At 42.8% G+C, this 6,000-nt stretch overlaps 1 long non-coding RNA gene across 1 annotated transcript in view; it reads right to left on the reverse strand.

The window, feature by feature from the left end:
- The window catches only part of LOC130542575 (uncharacterized), a 104,638-nt gene extending 99,095 nt beyond the window's left edge, over nucleotides 1-5,543 (reverse strand). Inside the window, exon 1 of the long non-coding RNA XR_008957232.1 lies at nucleotides 3,170-5,543. This is a non-coding gene — a long non-coding RNA (uncharacterized LOC130542575). The remainder of the gene's footprint in view (nucleotides 1-3,169) is intronic.
- Nucleotides 5,544-6,000: the final 457 nt, after the last annotated feature.

The raw sequence follows: 6,000 nt of genomic DNA on the forward strand, positions 1-6,000 counted from the left end.
GGACAAATAGGTATGCCTCATCTTAACCATTGGAACTACTGCCTAAATTCCCCACAGCCAAGGCATTGCTCTAAAATATACCACGGTGGGTATGGATGCTCTGACCCAATGAGTAACAAATTAAAATTAAGTTGTGTACACTTGACAAATGGGATACCATGGACCTTTTCCTCCCTTTAAAGAAGGTAATATGGCCCAATGTAAATTAAAATATTCAGTGATTGAAATCCTTTATATATACAAGATGACCCATTTAGAGAAGGGTGATTATCCTCACTGCTTTTTCATTTAACAACCCAATTTTGTCTGTATTTGAGATTAGAAAGAAAGAATGGTGCCGCATAGTGGATTACCACAACCTTAAATGCCATGGTCCCACCCATCAAGGCTCCTATTCCCAATGTTATTGAAATTATTGGCTTTCCAATCAACAACTAATAAATATTTTGCTATTGTAGATTTGACTAAATGTTCTGTTTAGTGACTATTTCGACAGCCTCTCAACTGCAGTTTGCCTTTACCATCAAAATAACACGCGCCTTTATTCAGCTTGCCACAGGGTACCTCAACAGCCTTAATATCACACATAATCTTTGCAAGAAAGATCTGAACTACATCCAATTTTCTCTAGGATCATAGGTAAGACATTACACTGATTCACAAGTATTAACATTATATTGATTACATTGATCTCCTATGAGGAGATTTATTGGAAGCACTCATTTGAGACAATTACTCACAGAAGAGCTCAGAAAAGGGGACTGATGGGGCTCCCTGCTCAGCAGGGAGTCTGCTTATCCCTCCCCCTCTGCCCCCTCCCCACTGCTCATACTCTGTCTCTGTCTCTTTCTCTCTCTCAAATAAAGAAATCTAAAAAAGGGGGGGAGGGGACTGAGCCATTGTCTCACACATAATGCAAAGTCCCATTGCTTCACTTACATTCATTCCTAAGAAGTATTCAATAAACCAAGGACTGCTCCATCCCTGACAAGTTCAAGAACTTCAACACCCACAATATGTTTTAGTTCTTTTTGGGTTCTGAAGACAACATATTCCTCATTTGCACATTTTACTTAAGCTCATTAATACTGTTATTTGCAAATTAGCCCACATTTAATTGTCCCACTCCAACAAAAGGCTCTAGAATCTATCCAAATTGCAATATAACAGGCATTCTCATTGGTGCCCAGAGACTCCTTCACCACTGAAGCTTTAGCAACCTCCTCTCAAACCTTTTGCAGTCTCTGGATCCATCCATGATGACCATAAATTGTCCATGGGTTTCTTATGCAAGAAACTGCTCTCCTCAGCCCTGTGTTATACACCATCAGAGCAGCAGTTGCTGGCCATATACTGTGCTCTCCTGGAAATGAAAGCTCTCACAGGCCCTGGGTCCATGACTCTTCCAGAGCCAGCTGCCCATTCTTCCTTGAGTCATGGAAGCAGCTCCTCACAAGCTTGGTAGAGCTACAGAGCTCTGTAGGTACTTGCTACAGAATGGAGCCAAACTTGGACCTTGTTGCCAGATGCCATGGTGCTAGAGAAGGTCAAACTTCTCCAAGACCCTTCAGCTACCTGGAGAACTCCTTGGGATCAACTGAGTGAACAGCAGTGGAAGTTCATACACTTTACAGTATTCCTTGGGCATTAAAAAAAATAAAAAGGTGATCCCAAATGGAAGGACAAGAGAGTGTGAAGGAATAAAAAGCACTAGAAATGGTAAATATGTGGGTGAATCTAAATGAATATTGACCATACAGAGCAAAATAATAAAATATTTTTATGAGGTTTCAAATATATAGAGAATTAAAATATCAAAAACAATAAAATAAGCCAAGAGGGAGTTAAGTGTTCCAAGGCCCTAAAATCATTTGGGAGGAAAGTATACATTAACATTAGACTTTGATGGGTAAAAAAGGTATGCTGTGGGGCACCTGGGTGGCTCAGTCGGTAAAGCATTTGTCTTCAGCTCAGGTCATGATCTTGGGGGTCCTGGGATCGAGCCCACGTCAGGCTCCCTGCTCAGTGGGGAGTCTGCTTCTCCCTCTCCCTCTGTCCCTCGCCACCCCCATGCTTCTTTGTGCTCTCTCTCTCTCTTACATAAATAAAATCCTCAAAAATAATTATTACATGTTGTAATTTCTAGGGTAACCGCTAAAAGAATAGTAAAAAGGATGCCTAACTTCCAATCAAAGAAAAAACTGGAATAATAACATAAGTCCAAAACTTTTCTCTGCTTTCAGAGAAAAGCAGAGAAAAGGAACAAAGAACAGGTAGGACAAATAGAAAACATAGTAAAACAGTCAACTTAAAGATATATCAAAAATTATATTAAATGTAAATATTTTTATTAAAAGACAAAATTAGATTGGATTAAAGAAAGAAAACCCAACTATGTGCTGTTGACAAGATATACATCGAAAATACAAGATTTAGAAAGGTCAAAACCACACCAGAACACAAAAAGATATACCACGCAAACACTAACAGAAAGCTGGTATATGACTATATCAATTAAAAAAAAATAGACTTCAAAGCCAAAAGCATTGCTGGAGATAAAGAAGGTCACTTTATCATCTTAAAAGGTTCGATTCACCAAGAAGTTAAAACAACTTAAATTTATACACCCTTAATTCCTATCCCTCATTAAATTCCCATGGAGAAATTGAAGTGCAAATATGAAGAAATTAAAGTCCCAAGGAAATCAGAGCTCCTATTTCTTCTCCTCCCCCCCCAATCTCTTATTCTGCTCAATGTCACCCAGAGAGCAATCTCAGAGGCCTAGCTGCCTTCTTCAGCAGCAGCACCGAAGTTAAATTAATCCTAGCCGCAACGCTCAAGAGTCTCATCCCTCAACTGCAACACTGTCAATAAAACACATGAATATCAATGTTACTCTCCCACTCATTTGAAAATTAAGACCCGAATGTGATAACTGCCCCAGTGGCATTTCCCAGACAAAGCAAAGTTTCCCACAGTGCTGTCACCTACCATGAGTCATAATAGAGATTGAGTGTTATCCGAGAGGAAGAGGATAGACAGAAGAAGCAAGGGGGGAAAGTGGAAAATTCTCCATGGTTTCTATCTTGCTAGTCAGTCCATGCTAAACATTGAAGACTGCAGTTTATTAAATTAAATATAACTTTAGTCAATGAAATCCATGGCTTACCGAAGCTCCAGGTGCTGGTAATTTGTGAGGCTGCTCCTGTCTTCTTTTATTCTTACAGGGACCAAGGAGAGGCAGCAATCTTGGCCAGGTGATTCTCATTAAAACCTGTATTCCTCGGGTTTTTAAATTTCTGAGGTCTTGATTAATCTTCACTACTCCAAGGACAGCATCAAAAAATAAAAATCCAAATAAATGATAATCCCTTGCTGTCATCTATTTTCCTACTGTGAAAGGACCTGATCTTCCCTGGAAAACAAAAGTTGTCCTTGTTGAAAGACCAGAGGTGGGGAGTTAAAATGGCGGAGGACTAGGGGGTCCCCTGAATCGAGCTGGATATGTAACAGACCATCCTGAAAACCCACGGAATCAGCCTGAGATGCAGGAAGATACATCTGGATCTCTACAAACGAACATCTCCAGTGCTGAGTATTGAGGTACGAAGCAGGGAGCCTTGAATCCGCGCACAGATATCGAAAGATAAACGGAAGGGGAGGGAGCCGCCGCGTTCGGGCGCCAGGAAGCGGTAGCCACCTGCACTGGGGAGTGGCCGGACAGACCGGCAACGAGAGAGAGAGACGACTGAGACCGTGAGCCTGGAAACACGCGCGACCTGACTGAAAACCCAAGCTCCAGAGCGCCCATTGGAATCGGACTGATACCGGAAGCTCTGGAGCGCACGCGCGCGACCAGACTGAAAATCGGCGCTCCTGAGTGCGCACGAACCACACTGAAACAGAGAGCTCAGGAGCGCGCGCAGGAACCGGGATGGCTGGCGGTGTTAGAAACACAAAGGACAGAGACCTGCCGGCCCTGGAAGTGAGGACTGGCACACCAGCTGTGGGGTGCACAACCCGGGACGCTGCAGAGTTTTTAGCAGCACCGACAGAAACAGAGTTAAAGAGACCAAGAGAGCTCAGTGGAGAGCGGACTGCGATCTCTCTGTTCTGAGACAGAGGCTAGGACTCGGCCACTGCTGGTCTCTCAGAAGAACCACAGAAAACCACCAGGGAAAGCCGCCAGAGAAAAAAAGCCCGGAAATACCAGCTCACATTGTGCCCATCCCCAAACCCCCTCGCAGGAGACAGGGAGACTCTACCCAAACAGGGTTGCCTGAATATCAGCTCAGCAGGCCCCTCCCCCAGAAGGCAGGCTGAAAAATCAAGAAGCCCATATCCCTAAGATCCCTATAAAACAAGTGCACACGCCTGGGTCCTGGTCAATAATTTGGGCTCTGGGCAACCCTGCAACCTCTCCTCATCAGAATGGGGAGGAGAAATACCCCCCCAGCAAAGAAAAGATAATGAGTCTGTGGCCTCTGCCACAGAACTGATGGATATGGATATAACCAAATTATCAGAAATGGAGTTCAGAGTAAAAATGGTCAAGATGATGTGTAGGTTTGAAAAAAATATTAATGAAAATATTAACGAGAATATATAATCTCTATGGGCGGGATGAGAGTGAATCTGGCAGAAATTAAAAATGCTATGAATCAAATGCAGTCAAAACTAGATGCTCTGACGGCCAGGGAAATGAGGCAGAAGACGAATTAGTGAATTGGAGGATGGGATGGTAGAAGTGAAAGTTAAAACAGAAACTTGGCTCAAAAAAATCCAATCTCAAGAATGTAGATTACGGGAGATTAAGGACTCAATGAAACGTTCCAGTGTCAGAATCATCGGCATCCCCAAGGGGGTGGAGAAAGACAGAGGTCTAGAAGAGATATTTGAACAAATTGTAGCTGGAAACTTCCCTAATCTAGCAAAGGAAACAAGCATTCGTGTCCAAGAGGCAGAGAGGACCCCTCCCAAGGTCACCTACAACAAACCTACACCACGTCACGTCATAGTGCATTTTGCAAATATTAGATCCAAGGATACAGTATTGAAAGCGGTCAGGGTGAAGAAATTTCTCACATACAGAGGCAAAAATATCAGAATTATGTCAGACCTGTCTACACAGACCTGAAATGAGAGGAAGGGTTGGCGGGGTATTTTTAAAGCTCTATCCGAGAAAAACATGCAGCCAAGGATCCTTTATCCAGCAAGGCTGTCATTCAGAATTGATGGAGAGATAAGGACCTTCCAGGATCGCCAGACATGACCAAATTCGTAACCACGAAACCAGACCTACAGGAGATATTAAGGGGGGTTCTATAAAAGTAAAAAGGTCCCAAGAGTGATACAGAACAGAAATTTACAATCTATAGAAACAAAGACTTTACAGGCAACATAACATCATTAAAATCATATCTCTCAATAATCACTCTCCATGTGAATGGCCTAAATGCTCCCATAAACACCACATGGTGGCATTGGATAAAAAGACATGAACCATCCATTTGCTGTCTACAAGAGACTCATCTTGAAACTAAAGATACATCCAGACTGAAAGTGAAGGGATGGGGGGCGCCTGGGTGGCACAGCGGTTAAGCGTCTGCCTTTGGCTCAGGGCGTGATCCCGGCATTCTGGGATCGAGCCCCACATCAGGCTCCTCCGGTAGGAGCCTGCTTCTTCCTCTCTCACTCCCCCTGCTTGTGTTCCCTCTCTCGCTGGCTGTCTCTATCTCTGTCGAATAAATAATTAATTAATTTAAAAAAAAAAAAAGAAAGTGAAGGGATAGAAAACCATTTTTCATGCCAATGGACCTCAAAAGAAAGCTGGGGTAGCAATTCTCATATCAGACAGATTAGATTTTAAACTAAAGATTGTAGTTAGAGATACAGAAGGACACTATATTCTTCTTTTTTTTTTTTAAGATTTTATTTATTTATTCGACAGAGATAGAGACAGCCAGCGAGAGAGGGAACACAAGCAGGGGGAGTGGGAGA

The sequence above is a fragment of the Ursus arctos genome, unplaced genomic scaffold (assembly GCF_023065955.2).
Source record: "Ursus arctos isolate Adak ecotype North America unplaced genomic scaffold, UrsArc2.0 scaffold_37, whole genome shotgun sequence".
NCBI classification, from domain to species: domain Eukaryota; kingdom Metazoa; phylum Chordata; class Mammalia; order Carnivora; family Ursidae; genus Ursus; species Ursus arctos.